Raw genomic sequence first — 22,693 nt, 5'->3', positions numbered from 1 at the left:
TTTCTACAATGCTTTCTTAGAATCATAGGAATTGTAGCTTATTATTAGGTTACTGCCTCGGAGATTAGTCTAAACATTGAAGATTCTATTTGTATATCAAGACTCAAATCATTTCACTTGGTTTTCATTATTAAAATGCTTCCGGTTTTGGAGAACTTGACATGGGAAGTTAATTGTCTTGTGGCACCAAACAATCGCTGATTACCAATCTCATTTGATTGAATTTTATGAATTTGTGGATTAGAGCTGCCTTTCTCCACAGTGATAAAAAGTTAGTATGTTTCATATTGAAGTATTATCACTTCCCCAAAATAGATTCAGATGATTAACTTTTTCCAGGAATGTATATTTGTGCATAAAATGATAGCAGGAGTTTCAAGGATATATATGTATAAACACACATACACACATAAATATATACACATATATATATTTACATTTATATACTTACACATATATACATATATATTTACATATATACATACATATGTATATACTTACACATATACACATATATACTTACACATATACCTATATACACATATATACTTATACATATACACTCATATCCTTACACTATACACATATACACATATATCCTTACACTATACACATATACACATATATACTTACACATATATACATATATATTTACATATATATGAAATGATTTCTCTAATATTAACCTAATACCATTAAATATCAAATTTTCCTTTAAAAAGAATTTATCTAATGGTTTAAAATGTGTCAAAATTGCAAGATAAATTTTATAATGTATATGTTACGATTAAATAAAAAGGTCAAAAGAGCTGAATTTTTTAATGAATGACTGTATTATATTTTTACAATTCTGCTTTCACCTTTTAATAAGGAAGATTATTGTTATGATAGGAAAAAATAGCAGAATAATATAAATCTCTCTGAAATAAAGTAAATATTATTATTTATCTGAAAAGTTCCAGTGTTAAGTCCTAAAACAAATATTAAAGTTCAGTTGTACAAAATTATGAAGAATTTAGTGATATCACTAGAAATCAAATGAAGCAAGCATAGCAACTAACATTTTGTTAAAAGTGAATGCTATCTTCTTCAATAAATTCACCTTAAAAATTTACTCTGAAAGTAAATAAGTATGCATACTCCACATGGATTCATGATCTATTGGTTTCTGATCTTGCAAAACAATTATTTTCGATGACTGTGGAATCCTAGAGTATTCTACAAAATTCAAAATTCTCAAAATTCATCACCTAACACTTGATATTTGGAGTAGAGGAATAGAGCTATTCTTGATATTTTGCTTTTTTTCCTATAACAACAAACATTTTAGTACCCTGCATATACTCTCACCCCCACCCCCACACACACACACACAAAGAACTCGGTTATAATCCTTGAAACCTTTAAAGACCATGAGATTGGGTGATGATTCTGTATTAAGGGGATCCTAAATGCAATTCCAAGTGTTCTTCTATGTGAGAGGCAGGTAGCTTTCACAGATGAAAAATAGGTAAGGTGAAGGCAGAGTGAAAGGTATTGGGAGTAAGGTATTAATCACAAACCTGTAAATGCCAATGGCCACCTGAAGCTGGAAGAAGCAAAGAATAGATGATCGCCCTGGTTCCTGGAGAAAGAGCAAAGCCCTGCTGCCCTCCTTGACTCAGCTCAATGATGCTGAATTCAGAATTCAGACACCAGAACTATAAGAGAATGAATTTCCATTATTTAATTTAATTTCCATTATTTTAATTTAATTATTGATAACTTTCTGTTACATTTATTCACCAATTTCTATTATATCAATGGGATTTTTATAGCACTCACAGGAAATTAATAATAGGATTCTTAACCTTTCATAAATTTTGCAAAAGGTCATATAAATAAATATGTACACAACTAAATATTGAATGTTATCTATATTTCTGTGTATGCCTATTGTGTAGCAAATTTAGCAAATTTCAGTAATTTTTGTCAATAATGTTTCTTTTATTCTTAAAGAAGGATGATGCAATAAGAATTTGCTCATAACCCTTACCCCATCTTTTGTTTTTTTGTTTGTTTTGTTTTGGTACTAGAGATTGAACTCAGAAGTACCTTACTATTGGGCTATACACCAGTCCTTTTTCTTTATTTATTTATTATTATTTTGAGACAGGGTCTCACTATGCTTCTTAAAGCCTCAATAAATTCCTGAGGCTAGCCTCAAACCTGTGATCCTCTTGCCTCATCTTCCAGAGTGTCTGGGATATTTACAAGCATGAGCCACTGTGTCCAGTTTCTCTTTTCCCCTTCTTCACTCCAATTCACATGATCAAACATTTATTTGTTTGATAAAACTTTAAAACTCTCTCAAACACAACACCCTCTTTACAAATCTGATATCATTATAAACTATCACATTAGTACAGAAATCCATACTTGTTTACCTGCAGCAGCAATTTCCAAACTAGTCTCCAATCTTATCACTCTAATGTTTACCCTTTATTCCAAGGTGGAAGTAAACTATCTAAAGAGTACCTATCTGTTCATGTATTCTAATTTAAATTCTCTAAAGTCTCTCTTATTTTTATAGTCAGAATTAGAGCCCTTTAATTGAGCCCACAAGGCCATTTGTGATCAGGACCCTACCTAGCACTCTAATTTACTGCTCTCCTAGCTGAACTCTCTATTCTAATCACACCTTTATCACCACTCTACATGACTAACTGCCCCTAGTATCCATTAACTGCCTTTATTTTATCTACTATCACACTACATTGTAAAAATGGATTCACTTAATTGTTCTACACAGTTTAATAAAAGCTTCTGGAGGATAAGGACCACATCATTATTTTGGCCAAGAATGCTCATTAAAAGTAGAATTCTTTCTTCAGTTATGTTTATTTAATTTTTGTATGAATAAATTTGTATTAAAGCCAACATTTCCAAAAATGTATAGATACTGATAAATGAAGAAAATGATGCATTTCAGAACTAAAACACTGGGCAAACACACAGCTTTGAAGAAAAAAAGAATAAGCACTCAAAATGATTTTAACATAAGAACAAACTCATTTTGTGTTTAGTTCCTATTTCATATCTCTGGGTTTAAAGGGCAATTATTATTGTATGATTATATAAGACTTATTTGTGTGAGATTAATGCAAATTCATATGAAATAATTATAAACTACTTTTCATGTGGGTGATTTGTCCATTCCTTAGTAATAACCAATCATCTTCTAGAACAGAGTAACTTATCTTTTCTGAAAAGATAAAGCACTAAAATATTTTCTTTTCATATTTATTGTTTCCACATCATTGTCCCTTTTCTACTAATACTGTAGACACAGTCCAGAATGGCATGAAAAACAACGTAGTTTTCAATGTTAATCCAGTTGAATTTTAATAAGTAATTAGAGAATAATTAAATGCCTCAAAAATCAGGATTATTTTAACTGTTCAAAACCATTTTACTTTTATGGATATTTTATTGCCACATAAAAGAACAATGATAAAAATGAATAATTTTTAATAAAATCTGCTTCAGGGCTCTAAAATTAAGAAAAAAAAATATATATACAGGAACAGATGTTACTGCTATATCAAGGTCCTAAACAGCTGACTTAGTAGTAGTCCTAATTATTGATAGTTTGTCATAGCACCAGCCATGGCTTCTGCAAAAGTGTTAACAGAATTGACAGCAGGAACACACATGATTTATTCATTAAGAATGATCTATAGTTTCCTGCATTGTAAGCTCCAAGCAATGACACTGTACAATGCCAGGTCATTCAACAAAAACTACTGAAGTCAGGAAGCGCTTTAGTATGTTCACAGCAATATCTTTTAAGTATACTTAACCATTAGACATTCCCTTTGCAAAGCTCCCACTCTAAAAACCTTGGGTTAAAGATTATCATTTTACCCTCATGAAAACCAGTTTTGGAAATGGACAATTCTTCTATACTGATGTTGGATTTACTTTTTACTTAAATTTAATTTCCTATACATTAAATAGAGTGACATTCTTCAGGAGCATTCTCTTGATTCAAGCAATTTTTCAAAGGGATGTTACTTTTTTTATTTTTACAAAGTATTCTAATGGAGACACACTATTATGTTAAGTAATAATTGCTATATTAATATTAACTAACATTGGTTGAACAGATGTAAATGTTAGGTATCAGCTCAGCATTTACTTATGTTTCCCAATTAATCCTCAATTGAAACTCTCTGAAATAAGTACAATTATTATCTCCATGTTCCCAGTACTCACACTGAGGCCGGGCTATCTTGAGTATCTTGCTTATGGTGACATACATAGAAATTATTGGAGTGGTAATTTGGCAACAAATCTTTCAGATGGTAAGGTCTGCATTCTCAATCACTGTGTTAAGCTTCATTTTTATTTTTAGCATTCCTCCTGCTCCAAAAGAAAATAATATGAATCCATCAATGACTGGAAGAACGACAGAGATCACTTCTTTGTGAATGACTTACAAATTTGTCTTCAAATTCTGGTGGCCTCCCAGGCTGCTGAACTATTTCCCAGTACCTAACATACTCCAACAACCTTTAGTCCCCTAATGTTTTCATGCAACCACCACCTTCACTTACTTGCACAAGCTTCAACTTCTAAGAAATTCAGATTCCAAAACTAAATCCAATTGAAAGCTTATCTCAATCTGGAGATAATATATCTCCCCAAACCCCCAATAAATTCTTTAATTTTCCTGAGCAGCCATCATATAAAGAACAAAGGAGATATAGCTGTTAGGGGAAGTAGTAATTGATGTCTCTGGCAATTATAATGGAAGCCAAGTTGTGGGATCTCCAGTCTCCTCTGTTTTCATTCACTTCTGTACTCTTCAAATCCCCCAAAATGTTCATACCTGCTCGACTCCTGTATATCCTCATCTTCTCCTTTTCTCCTTTCCTTTCTGTAAACCCATGTCTGAAAGTAAACACATAAACAAATAAGGTAATGACAGAAAGTTATAGATGTAGGAATTCTCCAGTGGATATGGAACACAGTGATGTGAATGCCTTCTGAATAAGGACTGATAGAGCCCTTGGCATGCTAAAAGTGATGTTCCTTTGAGAATTCCCCAATGAACGAATGGTTTGTAAGTAGCTAACACAGAAACAAGTGCAAAACAATTGGATTTCAACTGTATATTAACAACAAAAAAACATAAGCTTGGAATATAGCTCAGTTGGTAGAGTGTTTACTTTGCATGCACAAGGCTTTTGGTACAATCCCCAGCACTGCAAAGAAAATAAAAACATAAATAACAAAAATTATTGAGTATCAGGAGCTTAAAATTATACACTGTACTCCATAAGTACATATAATTATATGCCAATAAAAATAAAATTACAAAAAAGAATCTAAAAATATACATGAATGTAGCCTACAAATCTTAGAATTTTAATATGATTATGCCTCATCTCCAGAATTCTTCTTGACAAATTCTCCCAAATATACATTGCCCTGATAAAGTTATGATTGTCAACTCATCTAGTGATTGAATGCTTCTCAAAAATCTTTGATTTTCCTTAAGCAATTTTCTTTCCTATTCCTCTAAAATCATTTCAGAACTTAAAATTTCTGTCTGTCCTCCTATCAAGTCTTTTCCTCTATCCTCTTCAAAGAAAATAGTTTTGGAAAAAATTTAGATAATCAATACTTGATTGACTTTTAATTTCTACCCAAACTTAATAAATGTCTATAGTCCTATTGGAGAGAATGAATTACCCATTTTATTGTTTAAAATCAATGTGTTCATCTATGTAATTGATCTCAAACCTTTCCATGGTCACCATCAATTTTCTCCAATCAATATTAACAATTGCAAACTCTTTTTCTATTGTTGCTTTTTGTCTCTGAGAGATGATAAAATCGTCCCATATTTTAACAAATCCCCCTTGAACAGTCATGTTTCTCTTGTTTTAAATGTGGAAAATAAACCTTTGGAAGGTATATGCCACTTGCAATTGTCCATCTCTATACACCCCATTTGAAGGTGACTTTCTATGTTATAATGATGAGTTGACTCAGGTATTAATTCCATTTGATAGATAATGATTCTGACTTTACTTCTTAGTACTTAACAGGGTCACCAGTGCATAGCATTATGCAAACACTTGTCTGCAGAAAGAGCAAATGAATACATTAGCCGAAAGAAACAAGTTCCCAAATATTTGTGGAGTTAATTGAACTAAATTTCAAACTTTGAGCATTTATTGAATCAACAATGCAGTTATTACTGTGACCATGATTTCATTTTACTTAAATGAATATAGGTATTTCCAACTCACTTGATAGTATATAATATTCCCCAGAAGAGACTAGCTAAACTAAATTATAATAAGCCCATGAGCTCAAATCTCATACATATTTGAGATAGAGATAACACAGAAGTAATGTTTGTGGGCATTATATTCTTATGTGCAAGCACTTTGCTAACACTTTATATTAGATTTTGATGAATTCTCACGGGAAATTAGTGAAGTAGGAACTACACTGACTTGTTTACAAGTCTTTCCTTATAAATAGCCATGGGAATACTGAGCTAAAAAGGGAGTATGCTGTACAGTGATGAATGCAGAGACTGGAATTATGCAGCTACAAACCAAGGAATGTTGAAGATTCCAAACTACCACCAGAAGCTCAGAGGCAAGTAAGGATCCCTCTACAGGGAGTATTGACAGCTAGATTTCAGACTTCTAACTTTCAGAATTATAAGTCAATAATTAATTTCTGTTTTAAGCCACACAGCATATGTTATTTTCTTTTGTCAGCCTTAGGAAACCAATACACTCTGTTTCACAGAACACCTTAGATCTGAATTGATTGATTAGAACAGAGGGTCGCAATTCAGGGGGAAATTTTTTCCAGAGCTTGTTAAGCTATAATAAAACCACACTATGTACTATGTTTCCAACCCTTTTGTTTATGTTCTCTCCTCAGGAAATACAGGTAATGTGTATTACTTAGGTTTCTGCAGAGAAATAGGGCTGGTAGGATGCATGTATATGTATGGGTAGATGGATGGATTAAAATAGAAACTGTAGGATGGATGGATGGATAAATGGATGGGTGGATGGAAATAGAACCAGTAGGATACATGGATGGACAGATAGATATGGGGGAATGGAGAGAAATATTTAATAAAAAATTTAACATAAAGAATATTTCATACAATAATTACTAAGAAATACCAAGGTATAAAGTTGCAAAGCTGGAGACCAAGAAGAGTTGATGGGGTACTTCTAATCCAAGTCCAAAGACCTGAGAACAAGGAGAGTCAATGGTTCAAGTTTTGATCTAAAAGCCAGGGGGCTTGAGAACCAAGAAGAACCATGTTTCAGGGAAAACTCTAAAGACAGGAAAAGACTAGAAAAACATACAATGAGGCAGGAGTTGTCCTCCTTCCTAATGGAAGGGTCAGACATTTTGTCACGTTCAGACCTTCCACTGATTGAATATAGTTCACCCACCTTAGGGATGGCAATCTACTCTGTCTGCTGACTCAGTTGCTCATCTCATTCAAAAACACCCTAATGGATACTTCCAGAACAATGTTCAGACAATTATCTTGCCACACTGTGGCCCAGTCAATTGGCACAAAACATTAACCATTGTGGCCCCACAGCCAGGGGAGATGTATCATACTAGATGCTTATTAAGAACACATTAAGGTTAAAAAGTATTTTTTGCACTCAAATTCCCCCAAAATCAACATTGCCGCAGTCTGGCTGGGCACAATCAGGAGCCACTTGTCAAAAGAAACTAACTTTATTTTTAGAACCACACACGCCAAACAAAACAGCCTCTCAGGAAAAACCCTCAGAGCCCCAACTGCCACCACCGGCTTTCCACAAGCCTCTCTCTCCAATCCACAATCCTCCTGCTCTTGAGGCCGATTGGCTGGGTCACATGGGCGGAGCCAAAAAAGTCCCCCAATGAGCAGCTCCGTGGTCTGAAAGGGCAGGGAAACAGCCCAATGAGCATCACCGCAGAGGAGCCAATCAGCTAGATGTTGCTGGGGCGCTGTGAGCCAATCATCAGCCGGCAGCTGGAAGTTTGCTGGGGCCCCTTCGGCTGTGGCTCTCAACATCTCCCCCTCTCTGTTTAAACAAAAAGCATGTGGCTTAGGGACCATGCCTGCCTTAGGTTGTCCAATAGTACATATGGTCCTTACCCGTTAGGTTGGTACATGAATATTATGTAAAAATATCAATTCAAGAGAAAAAGTATATTCTGCTTTTTACCTGATATGTCATATCCCACACCTAGATTCTTCTTACCATTGTGAATGGCAATTTATTTTTTCACACAATAACAAGCTTAGTTGTGAAAAAGTAAAAGTGATCCACTAATTATTATATTGACCCATTTTTTAAGTTGTTCATATTGGTTCAAAAACCAGAAATACTTCATCACTGGCAGAAATACATTTTCTTAGCCAAGATTATCTATGTTGCTATCAGTCAGATTAGAATATGATATAAGCAGACTATCCCAAGGATTCTATTTTTTTTTTTATTTTTTATTGTTGGTTGTTCAAAACATTACATAGTTCTTGATATATCATATATCACACTTTGATTCAAGTGGGTTAATCCCAAGGATTCTTGAGCATTCAAGACAACTATGATTTTGCAATCTACTGTTAATACAAATAAGGTTTAAATTTTAAAAACTCTGGATTGGAAAGAAGGCAAAAGAAACCTGGCTATGTCACTCACCAGCTTTGAGACCAGTGAGTACTCTCCTGTGACCTCAGTTTTGTGCAGAATATAATTCCTGCCCTCATCATCCTCAATGTTTCTATGAGAATTAAATGAGGTGAACTCTGTGACACTTACTTTATGAGGTCTAAACATCATTAGATAAGTTATGAGTTTATTCAGCCAACAAGGTCTCAAAGCCTTCTGCATCCAGGCACTGCTCAGGTTGCTGGAAAAAAAAATGGCAGTAACATGGTTCTTGATCTCTATTGGTACACACCTATAATCCCAGCAGCTCGGGAATTTGCAGTAGGAGGATCAAAGGTTCAAAGCCAGCCTCAGCAATTTAGCAAGGCTCTAAGCAACTTAGCCAGACCCTGTCTCTAAATAAAGTATAAAAATGGCTTGGGATGTAGCTCAGTGGTTAAGAGCCCCTGGGTTTAAACCCCAGTACCAAAAAATAAAAATAAATAAATAAATAAAAAGGAAAGATTCAGAAATGTAAATGAAGAAATAAGGGTGCTAGGTTGGGAGCTACAAATAGTTCAGAGTGGGTAGAAGTTAGCGTGTACATGAAGGTGTAATAGAAAAAAATTATAAATGTGGTAAAGATCTCATTTGAGAAGGCTCTTACACATCCTGAGTGGGAGGTTAAACTTATACTTTAAAGCTGTTAAACTAAAATACTTGTAACACAGAAATGAGAGGTTTTATGCTCTCAGACTTTCCCTTTGGCAGAAATATAAAGTATTACACTATAAAAGAATTAAATTCAATGGATTGAGGGATATTACACCTATAAATAACATATTGCTGATTTTGGTCATACATTCAGTAGAAATAAAGTGAGCAAAAAATAGTTGTCTTTATACCTGTTTTTCTTTTACTGCCCTTTATTCTTCAAGCAAGTGTTCTTGTAGCTACTCAACAAATAATGAAACGGATGCACAGAGACATCAAATCAGGCAACTAGCGCTTTTCAGAGTCAGAAATAGAATACAGCATAATTCCTTTTCAATAATCATCACTGTCTTAAATACCAAACAAAAGTATTTTCTTTGCCTATAGCAAAAAATCTTACTTGTATCTGGCATGGATTCTCTTATGTGACATGCTACATTTCTGGTTCTGCTTAGTAGCTGACCCAGGACAAAAATAAATGCATCTGAACATTTCACTGGACTTTGCTCTGGCCTCATGATTAGATCACATTTCATGTGTCTGCTCTGCCACACATTCAAAGAAGCACCTCAAACTGTTTCTGCAAATGGTGGCATCAGCCAGCAAAGCCTGATTTTTGCTCGTGTAAGACTTTCTGTTGTTGCAGCTCTTGAGGGGATGTTGTTATAGCTTTTTAGAATTACTAGGATTTTTTAACCTTATATGTTATATGCATGCTAAATGCTAAGTAACAATAGCATATGTTCTAATTATTTTGTCATATGCTAGCTATGCCTTAGGAAAAATCTATGCATAAACAATATAAAAAGAGGCCTGTAATCATTATTACATGAATCACATGAAAGAGAGATTATGAAAGTTAAGTGTGTGTATGTATATATGCACAGATAAATAAAAAGGAATTAAATACAGTTGGATTTATAAATAGTAAAGATTAGTTTGCATCTCTAAAGTTAATAACATCAAAATATGGAAAAAGTCATAGTCCATTTGCTCTCTTAGATGACTCCCAAGGATAATATGTAAATAAGCAAGAACTAATCTTACATAGGAAGTTTTGTTTTGAGTTTTTATTCTAGGGGATATACAGGAGATTGAACCCAGGGATGCTTTACCACTGAGCTACATCCCCAGACTATTTTATTTTGAGACAGGATCTTGCTCAAATTTGTGATCCTCCTGCCTCAGGCTCCCCAGATGCTGAGATTATAGGCATGTTCCTGACCTTACACAGGATGTTAAATAGGATAATAAGCATATTGCTCCCATCCTTTGCAAGTTTATATAAATGCTCCTTCTTCTATGAAGTTGTCCAGAAACTGTGCATACAATATGCATATTGTTGCTTAAATATATATTCTATTTTTCCTTTATATTGGTTCTTTTTAGTTATACATAATATTAGGATTCATTCTGATATAATTATAAAAGCATGGAATATAACTTGTTCTAATTCAGTCACTAGTATTTCCCCTTTCCCTGCCCTCCTCCGACCCCCTGTTCCCTTCCCTCCTGTTTTAGTCAGCTTTTTTCCTGCTGTGACTAAAGGATCTAACCAGCACAACAATAGGGGAGAAAAAGTTTATTTGAAGACTCACAGTTCAGAGGTCTTAGTCCAGAGAAGTCCAGCTCCATCTCTCAGGCTCAAGATGAGGCTGAATATCATGGCGGAAGAGTGTGGCAAAGGGAAGCAACTCACACCACAATGATACTGAAGTAGAGACTCCAGCTCCAGATACAAAATATATACCCCATAGCCACGCCCCCAATTAACTGCTTCCTCCAGCCACACCCCACCTGCCTCTAGTTACTACTCAATTAATTCCACCAGGGATTAATTCACTGATTGGGTTAAGACTTTCACAATTCAATTATTTCTCCTCTGAACCTTCTTGAATTGTCTCACATGTGAGCTTTTGGGGGACACCTCATATCCAAACCATAACACCTCTACTCTACTGATCTTTCTTCTATTTACTTTTAGATTTTTTTTTTTTTTTTTGGTTAGTGTCTTGTGGATATACTTCACTGTGCTTAGGTCAGAGTTATTCCACTGTTCTTCCCTTATCCCATCCCAGCTCCCTCCGACTCAATCCCCTTCATCTAGTCCACCGATCTTTCTTCTATCTTTATGGAATCCCCACCCCCCACACACACACTTTCCCTTTCTCTCTCTCTCCCTGACCCTATATTTTAGACTAGCTTCTGCATGTCAAATAAATATTTGACCTTTGACTTTTGGGTCTGTCTTATCTCACTTAACATAATGGTCTCCACTTCCATCCATTTACCAGCAAATGCTATAATTTCATTCTTCTTTATGACCAATACTACATTGTGTGTCTCTGTGTGTGTGTGTACATATATACACACACACTGCATTTTCTTTATCCATTCATCTTTTGAAGGGCACCTATGTTGTCTCCATAGCTTAGTTATTGTGAATTGTGCTGCTATGAACATTAATTTGGCCACATCACTATAGTGTGTTGACTTTAGATCTTGTGGATATGTAATGAAGAGTGGGATATCTGGGTCATATGGTGGGTCCACTGCTTGCTTTTTGAGGCATCACCAGACTGCTTTACAGAGTGGTTATGCTCATGTGCTGTTTCAACAAAATGTATGAGTGTATCTTTTCCCCCACATCCTCCCCAACACTTTTATAATTATTTCTGTTCTTGATAATTTCCATCTGACTAAAATGGGATGAAATCTCAATGTAGTTTTGATCTGTATTTCCCTAATTGCTAGAGATATTGACCATATTTTCATATATTTGTTGGCCATTTGTGTTTCTTCTTTTGATAATCATCTGTTTAATTCTTCATGCTAATTCATATATTCCACTACTACTTGGATATATGTTCTTAAAAAATAAAATCAAAGCAGTTTGTTATAGTGGCAAGACAGAAAATGAAGGAACTCAATAAAACTTGATGCTAACTCCAGTACTCATTTTCTGAGAAATCCTAAATAAATACCTAATTTTCCTAAGCATCAGTTTTTATCATCTCCTTTCAGCTAAATTATTTTGTAACTGACAACCTAAAACACAAAATTTGGTACCCTATGATACACTATCAGATATTATTCTCTGCTTATTTGCTCTGCATAAAACTTAACTGCTAAATGAGATTGAAACTTTTCAAGTTTCTCAAAGTAGCTAGCAAAGCATTAAATACATGGTTGACTTACTTCTAAAATCTGCTTTTCTCTGAGCTTTATATTCTATCATTGCAATGTTACTTGTCAACCTAATATTGAAAAATAACTCTTCTGGCTAGAAAATAAAGTCAAACTTTTTGAAAGCTGAAAGATTTATCTATTTGTATTATTAATTGTAACAAGTGAGTATATTGTTATAGATGTAAAATGTTAAATATTTGTTATGCTTAATTTCTACAATTCCAAGAAAAATTTACACTAAAGTATTATATTTTTTTCTATAACTAATTAACAAATTATACTGCAGGTAAAACAAAAGAGACAAATGTGTATCTGTACCCAATAGACAATCCTTGAAATACTTTAAATACAAAATCCTAGTTTCAGTGTAAAAATGGTCTTTGTGAGTGCATTCTACCTACCATAGGAGAAATTTCCTGTTTAAAATGTCCAACAAGGCAGGAGTTGATCAAGAGACTGTGGGCTTTCCATGTCATTTTGCTGTAGACACTTCATGTATCTTAAGTGAGGGATAAAATGGCAGATTAAACATAAAATTTGGAACAAAGGACGTGATTCTCCATAGCTGATTTTCAGAGAGACTTAATATGCAAATATATGTTTTAAAAGAAGGCTAAAAAGCATGCAATATATGACAAGATTATTTGAAAGCGTTTTCCATTGATGATTTTTTGGGTTAGATTATTGGAAAAAGGATAACAAGCTTTAAAATTAATAATTAATATATTGTCATCTGTGTACTCAGTTATTTTTGTCCGATTCAATTAATAAGATTGAGCCTTCTGGATTAAAATGAAGATGTGTATCACCAAGACAGTTAAATTGTCTATATAGTAATTATGACTGGTGGCTCTAGAAGACAAAATAAAATACAGAAAGAATCTATGGGAATTCTGCATGTACCCTATTATCTTGAATAATAGAGGAAAAGGGGAATCACCCTCCTCATACAGGAGTTCCTATTTTTTTGTTATCCATAAAAGTGTTTTTGTAAATTAATGGTTAAAAATTCTGATTTTTTAATAAATTCCATCAAAGTAGATTTTTGAGTTTTTTTTTTTTGTAGTTTGATGCATTTAACGGAAACTCACTCAACAAAAATGTATAAACTAGATTCATTTGTAATTAAAAACAACAAAAATTAGCTTATTTTATGACCATAATTTAATACAAAGCCTTAAAAAAGTAACTTCATGTAAATGTTAAATTCAGGATCAATACATAAGGAATATAAGAAATCTGAGGAACATTTAAAAACTTCACAGATTAATATGTTTATTTTTTAAAAAATTATGAATGGCTTATCTACTTTTTACTAGCCTCAAAATAAAATAAAGATGTCTTTAAAACAACATCAACTTTCTATATTAAATCAGAATAATAAACTATTAGTTCATGGAGATAAAGATAACTTCATTAATGATGATAGGAAACTGGATCGGATATAAGTAATTTCCTACTCTTATCTTTTCAGTCTCAACTTCAAAAGAGTAATAAGAATCAGCTTTTCCTTCTGTTCCCTTTCAAGGCTCTTTGTAAATACTGAGGAAGTTTTTAGGAGCTAGGAGCTATGAAATCCCATGATGACCTTAGGAAAGAAATACTTTACTGTATTTTTAAAATATTTACTTCCCCTATATCAACAATACTAAATAATTATAAGCAAAAAAAGTCATAAACTGAAACCCTACTCAATAATTAAAAGAATATGTTTGTGAGATTTTGTTCCTATGACATGTGCTTTATCTTCAAAAATTTAGCATACAACACTTGGACTCCATTTATTACCTGCAGAGTTTTAAACATGAAATAATAATAGTTTCACAATGCTAAATGTGAAATTATTTACATGCTTTTAAGAATATAACTTAGTATATAAAAGTATAACAAAGTTATGTGGGTGAAATATTAACAAAAATAATCTTGGTGAAATACTTTTAACATAAAATGAAATTATAAAAGTGAATTCTATCAAAATGTCACCTAAACAGCCCTTGGAGAGCAGCAACCCCTCCCCGGTTTTCACACACACCTTACCTGCTCCTGTAGCAACTTGCTCAACAGGAACTAAGGCAGAACAGCACAAACCAGAATTTTCCAAGAAGACCATGGTGGTGTGTGCAAAAGGTGCAGTGTGCAAAAGAGGAAAATCTGGGTATGCTTGCCTACCTGGTGTGTGTACACTTGCACACGTGCCAGCATATACACACACATACACATACACAAACACGACTTGAAATTATCAATAGCACATTTATAAGTCAAACTTTAACAAGAGAAACAAATGCATTTCATATTTAATTAAACATGATTACTTCTTTTAAAAATCACTTCTTTCATTAAATATATCCAAATTACCTCCAAATAACATGAAGAATTCGTGAAATATTTGGAGTAATATTAGTATAGTGCACCCCCTTTCTCCATAGAAAAGTCTTAACTGGTATTCTCCAGAAATCATCACCATGGCTGATTTTAGGACTGTCAGCAAAAGAGTCTCTAAAAAGAGTTCAATGTAGATAAACTTCCAATTTTCATGTCACCCTGTTTTACTTGGCTACTGGCCAGGAAGAAATCAGCACTCCAGGTGCTGGACACCCCCTTACTAGTTTTTCACAAATCTGTATCCAGTACAGTAGTTTGTAGAAATGTGTAAACAGGCCTCTGGCCTTGAGCTGGGGCTTCACAGAGATGTCTACAGTTTTAAGATAAGAGAAGTTACCAATTGTGCTCCATGGTAACAGCTGGCAGGAGGGGGAAAGAAAGGGGAGAAGAAGCTCTCCCCTTCTCAGGTGTTGTCCTTGAAGGGTTAACTTGCCCAGAACAGTGAAAGAAAAAAACTGCTTTTATGTGAACTTCTGGAGACTGTGAACTTCTGAGCTCCTCCCCTTACATGCTGGGTATAAAATTCTGAAACTACCTAAACTCAGGGATCAGGGGATTGATTGATTATAGCAAAAGCTGTGCCCTCTGAACCTGGCTGCAGCCAAATAAAACTGTTTCCTGCTATCTTCGGTGCCTTGCTTCATTTGTCCCTACAACATTAGAACTCTAAAACTGAATAGGAATTGCCGCAGTCTGGCTGCAGCAAAATAACCAGGGGGTGACGAACAACTTGTGTACATTGATACAGCAGGAGTGGGAGCCGTTTATTGTAGGACAGGAAGGGTATATATCCATTCCACACAGCTTATCTTAATTAACATAAACTAGATACAGCAGTCAACCAATAAGGAATCTCCACACTCAATGGCTCACTGGCGCCACCTCACAAACCACTCCTTCTGGCAAAATGCCAGGCGCCATCCCGACTTGTTTACAGACCCTACCAAGGAATCATGTCCAACACAATCTAGATTGCTAAACCAACAAATTACAACTTTGTTACCCAAATTATGGAGTTCATGAAGGACTCTAAACAAGAATGCATTATATTATTGTTTATTTTGTTATTATTGGTTGTATTTTAAGAAAGTTTCTCTAGCAATAAAGATGGATAGAAAGCAAAAAAAGACAAGAACCAGGGGAAATATTTTTTCTTTTTCAATAATTACCTGAATGTACAAAATAACCTGTAGGTTTTTGATGGCATAAGACTGCATGCTATATATACATATTTTATTTCTAAATGACAGTGCCATAAATCTTCACTTGTAAGGATACTCAGCTGATAATGTAAGTAAATTTTATGACATTTTAAAATGGAAAGAAACTGAAATATTGTGGACCTTTGCACAATTGTCAATACCTTTAATATTAAACATGTAAACACACACAAATACACATGAACATATGCACACCTAAGTTAATTGAAGTTAGCAAAAGCACATTTATAAGTCAGACTTTAACAATAGAAATAAATAAATTACATATTTAAGTTAACATAATTATTTCTTGCCTAAGAGGCAGCACATTCTGATATAGATTTTGACTAGAGAATATTTCATAGTATTTCTTTGCCTGTAGGTATAGTTATTTTTATATATATTATTTTTAAGCTTTCTCCCAGTAATTGCCATAAATGCAATTAGATTCTCAATGATGTTAGTCTCATTTGTTTACAAAAAATATGCTCAATGCTTACTGCCAATAAATTTCACCTACATTTGATAAAATAATTTTATAAGATAAAAAACACTCTAGGTCTGAAAAAATAATCCTAAGCAAAAGTGACTAACCAAAAAGTTCAAAAATAAAAGACATTTAATAAGTAAGAATTCAGATTTCTTTTAGCCACCAAAATTAATATTTAAAAATATCAATAAGAGAAACTGTGAAAGATAGATATTTTCAAATTAAGCTATCTTTGGTATTAAAATCCTGTCAATGATAATACAGACCTACACAAGAACAAGAAACCCAGTATGCCTGAGTTTTGTCTATATATATTAGTATTATGGTACTTCATATATGACAGTTTTAGGATCTGAGACAATTATCTAAACAGAAGCAGTAATAATTTTATTCCAATTTTCAATAAACTAGGCCAAGGTTTGACAGATTGAATGTAGTCCAGTAAAACTGGCTGGCAACACCAGTACAGAGTCTATATACCAGCGCAAATGACTTGGGGTCTATAAAGATTAAGATCAGCCCCTGCAGTTAGTGCATGTCCACAAAAACATTCACAAAACAAGAATAGAAAAAGGAAATCGGGTTTTGTAGTAGGGCATGTTTGAATTCAAATTCGTTTTGCCACTTAGCATTGAGCCACCTTGAGCAAGTTCTTCATGTTGCTTGACTTCTATTTTCCTATTGATAAACTTAGATAATAATAGCAGCTACAAAAACTTGTTGTAGAGATAGAACAAGGTAACAAAGTAGTACATACAGCATAGATGCTGAAAGCAGTATTTGTTTGATAAAAAAGCAGCTATTGCTATAGCTGCAAAGTAAATTGTCAAAAATAGACACAAATACTATGCAGGCCACAAAATACTGTGATTGTTTTGAAGAGGAGGAATAGAAAGAATTAAAGAGGGAAGATTTTTAAAACTTTAATAAAATCACCTTTGGCAATAGTTAATTTTAATGTATAAAATTGATGAAAAGGTAATTTTGGACAGAATAATAATTTTTAACAATGCTAGAATATTTGGATATTTTGACACAGGTGAGTGGTACTGTTTAACAGGAGTGAGTTTGGGTCAATTCATGAAGAGTATTAAGAACTGCACAAGAAAATATAATTTAGTTCTTGATGTATCGACAGCAACAGACATGTTTTGAACAAGGATTATTAAAGAACATTGTCCCTTACCAAGATTGTTTATCTCTTATTTTGATTGTTAAAGCTAATGATCCTGTTATCTCCCTAATAGGTCCTCTTGTCAAGTGTATAAATTAGAAAATCACATGTATTAAAATTTATTTAAATCCCATAGTATTACAAAATGCTTGTGAAAATTGCTCTTGTACCCGTTGCAACGTTATTTCAGCTATTTTTTCCACAAACATTCTGACATTGAGAACTAGTAGCCTTTAAACAATTTTTCAAAGGGCTTTATAAGGAAAAATATTCCTAAGTCTGAGGATGCAATGTTATCAGAGACTCAAAAACTTGTCTGAACTCATGATGAACCATTCTCCCTTTCTTTGAAAGCCCTCTTCAGTTCCTTTGGAACCAGCAACACTTCCTTGCCACTGAATAATAAACACAGGCTGATCCCCCACCCAGAGAACATTCCATGCTGAGAAAACAGCTGGGCTATGAAAGAAAAGTTTGCGCACACGTTTCAGGATAACTTCCGATTAGATGTATCTTTAGATTATTCAAACCCACAATATTTCTGGCTTGAATGTGAAACATATTGAGTGTTGGAGGCAGGACGATTTGTTTCTGAATGCCAAGCTCTGTGTTCAGCCTAGCAGAAAGGCCTCTTATCCCTTTGGGCTCCCACAGGCTTGTGGAAGAAAAGTGAGTTGTGCATCACTGGTTTGCTGTGGTCTTTGAAACCATATCAAACTGCCTGTGTCATGCTCTTCATTCAACAGATGGAAAATATTGCCTTGCAGCTCCATGCCAAGAAGGGAGGCTCATTGAGAGAGGTGAATAGGAGCCCAGAGAGGCGCACAGGCCATGTGCATTCCAGTGAGGGGTTAACGGTCAGGAAAAGTGGTTCACTGAGGCAAGACAGAGAGAAATGGCCAAGCTGCTTTTGTGATTGATGATCAGTGGAATGCAAAGAAAGATGAGAAAGTAAGCAAAGAAAGACATTTAAGTACGGAACAGAGGCATTAATAAATAGTAACTATCACAACCAAGTCTAATGATGATTTATAGTACAGCTCTGAGGCAAATCCCCTTCATCTGGGGTTGCTAATCACATACAAATCTTGGGAAAAGGCTAAAAAATAGCAAAGTTCACAACGACCACAAAGTTTCTTTTGGAATTTTGCTGGTTTTCTCTGTTTTTGTCCAATTCAATACCTAAAACCATCCATCTAGATACTATTGCATGAGGCCTATGTGGAACTGCAGTTAATGATTATTTCCACCAAGCAGAGTCATCTGCCCACTTCTTGCTAACTTCCAAGTTTAAGTACATTATAATGTGGCTGCTTCTATATTTTCCGATTTTATTTTCCTAATCATGTATCTCCTGTCACATCAGCCCTTCCACAAACTACAATGAGAAGTACAGGCACAGAAAGGCAATTTATTCAATACTTTACAAATCTGAGTGATAGTGCTCAATAAGCATGTTTTGCTCCATGGAGAAGACTACACAGAAAGGAATTTACCCAACACCACAAGTGTGCGTTCCTGTCTGTGTATGGCCTATACATTAATGAACACATAGAACATTTCAGGGCAAACTTCGTAACAGGTAGCATCAAATTCAGGTAGCTGTTAAAAAAAAATTCCTGAGCACCTAACAATTCCCAGGAAGACATATAGGTTTTCTTCTGTTAGAATGGTTTTGTCAACATTGAAAGCCTCTTTTATGAGGTGGAAAATAGATGGGAGATAGATAGATAGATAGATAGATAGATAGATAGATAGATAGATAGATAACAGATAGATTGAATATGTGCACATGATATCTTCATTCATAGTATTAGTAGTTTTTCAGTAAGTGCTTAATGTGTATCAGATACTTTGCATCTATTTATCTCTCCTGATCTGTATTTAACTCTATGAAGTAGGCTTCTTCCTCAGATGCAATTTTTTTAACATGGAAATGGAGGTATGGTTTCAAAAATAAAAAATATCACTATCTGGCAGAGGTGATTGGCACACTGAAGCAGATACCAAATCCCATGTTCTTAACTACTCTGCAAGGGATTTTGATTCAGTAAAAGGAATAAAACTATGAATTTAAATCTAATCACAATAAGAGTAACCAAAAGGGGTTAAGGAGGATCTTTCTCCCCTTCTGACCTGGAGAATGCATACTGTTGAACAGGTTCAGTGCTAAGAGACTTAAATGGACTTGTCACTAATAATCTCTGTGCTTGGAAATTAAGAGAAAAATAGTGCCTTTTAGTTAGAAATGCTTAGCCATACTGCTTAGGCTCAAGTAGCTCAATACTGGGTTTACACACTCTGTGGAACAACCACCCAGTTTAACCTTCCCTTTTTCAACTTTAATGATCCTTTCATTTCTTTGTGGTCTTGTTAGTTGCTCACTTATGATATTCACCTCATTAAGTTCAATGTAAACAATTCAGCCTTTTATAATAATTTCAGATCAAATTCTGAAAAGTTAATATAGATATCTAGAACATTCACACATATGGGTCAATTTTGTATTTAGTAGTTAATTTGAAATTTAGTAGTTAATATATTTTAAAATATATTCATAACTAGAATTTGAATGAGATTTGGATTTGTTTTTTTACAGACTGACCTTTAGTACATTACACCAATAAAGGCAAAAATATTCACTTAAGTTATATACTGACACCTTTTTTATAGCAGCCACTTATAAAATGAATAAACATTGCTGTAGTCATGGTCTTTCGGTTGTAAGAAAGAGTTCCCTTTGTGACTTCAGGTAATGGGTGATTTTTGTACCAGAATCTGTATGGATAGAAGGAAAACTGCAGCCACCAACGTGGGACCAGGTCTCACAGGAACTCAATGCTATGGAACCATGGCCCATGAGGAAAATAGAATAGAAAGGTTACAGCAGGGTTAAGTGTTTCACCTACCTAGAAAAATTTTCTTGCTGCCAAAACCAGGAATTTGCTGATGTGGACTATTCTACTAATGGCAAATTCATCTCTGCCTTAAAGCTGTACTTGCATCTGTGTTGAATGGCTGACTACATCTCCAGTACATACTCCTTTCCTCATTCAACATGTCTAACTCCTGGTTATTCTCATATTTTACAAGTAGAAAGTGTCTTTGGCTTTACTTGATAGATAAAAAATTAAAGATGCTATAAACTCCTTTCTTGCTAAAGTAAACTAGCTTTAGTAAATTTGCTAAAGTAAACCTGCGTTCCTAACAAGCAACAGAAGAAAACTGGCTTTTTTAAAGTGCATTCATTATAACAAATCCCACTAATATGTATAATCATAACACACCAATAAAAATAGTTAATAAATATTTGTGGATTTTAAAAATAAAACAAAACAAACAAAATGTATCCAGTAAATAACAATTCATCAGGAGTTAGGCACATTTAGACTGGGTTAAATCAAAGTTTCTCATTTTAAGCAAAGTCTAAGATACATTGTATATTTCAGTATACAAGATGTGCACTGAAACAACCAGATGCTTTTCTTGAAAGGGAATGTATATGAGACTCATTTGTCCTCTATTCCTTGAAGAGTCACATATGTGCCCTATGTGTAACAGCTATGTCAAATAAAGTGATGAAATTGTGCTAGGTTTTATAACCATCTATGGAAAAACATTTCAATTCTCTGATTATGTAATGTGTGCAAGGATTATGTTGTCATTATTGTTAAAACTGAGACCCAAATAAAGTCTGGATAAAACTATGAGCACCAGCTATCCTGAGAGAAACTTCAGAGGGAACCAGCTACTAGATGGTGTGATTAGTCTTCTGCCCTTAAACCCAGAGCTGCAGACTGATTTGCATATCAGGACCAAAATGACGTCCACCAGTTTCCTTTGGTTTCACCCTGCCCAGGCATAGTTCATCGTCCCTCAGCTCCTAACACATGTACTTGAACTTCACCTCCACTAACTCAAAAGCTTTGACCACACCTGTGTCTGGTGTAGGGTCACTGTAATCCCTCCCCCACCATCCCCATTTTCCTTGACTATTCAAAACATTCTTTCTCAACAAGAAAGAAAAGGAAGGAAGGAAGGAAGGAAGGAAGGAAGGAAGGAAGGAAGGAAGGAAGGAAAGAAAGAAAGATATTCACCTCATTAAGTTCAACGTAAGAAAGAAAGAAAGAAAGAAAAGGGGGAACCAGAGAATCAGATATTCAAAACCCAGTTAGCTATTTTTCAGAATAGTACAGAGGAACAATCATAGTGAATATGGTTCCTACATGGTTGGAGGGCTTGTTTATGAAAGGGTATCAAATTGCAAATCTCTTTTGCTCATTCATAAGAAGGTTCCTTATTAAAAACTATTGTATCAAGTCAGATGTTGAATAAAAATGATTGTTTTAGAATTCTTTTAGATTTATTTTTATCTTAGAAATATTTAACCTAGGTACCTTTACTATACTTTTTGAAATCAGTTTGAGCATTAATTTTCAAGTTTTAAAAAAGGCATATGTTTGCTTAGATGTCTGGAAAAGAAAAGATGAGAAAATCAAATGAGAAATTTCATGGTGTGAATATTGCTAAATATTCAATTTGTTAACATTATTCCCTTTGTCTATTTCTTTAATAAACTTAGATATACAATTGCACATATAAGAGAACACAACTGTGAAACTGAAATGGAATAATTATTCAGCTAGTCAAAATTTGCTGCCTATATGCAGAACAGAACCTATAATACTGTCTTTGATTATTTTTCAGGAGAAAATGAATCAGGTTTTATAGACTCATGGATGAAGAGACTCAGCAAGCACCAAGGCAATAAACTCGAATAGGAACAATGAAGGATATTAGCATTAAGAGTAAGTACACACAAGCATCAATACAGAGTATTGATGAGTTAGGATGATGT

The sequence above is a fragment of the Marmota monax genome, unplaced genomic scaffold (assembly GCF_021218885.2).
Source record: "Marmota monax isolate L192 unplaced genomic scaffold, Marmota_monax_Labrador192_F-V1.1 WCK01_AAM20220418_F8-fsc00043, whole genome shotgun sequence".
In the NCBI taxonomy this organism is placed as follows: Eukaryota; Metazoa; Chordata; class Mammalia; order Rodentia; family Sciuridae; genus Marmota; species Marmota monax.
This window is presented reverse-complemented; position numbering follows the sequence as displayed.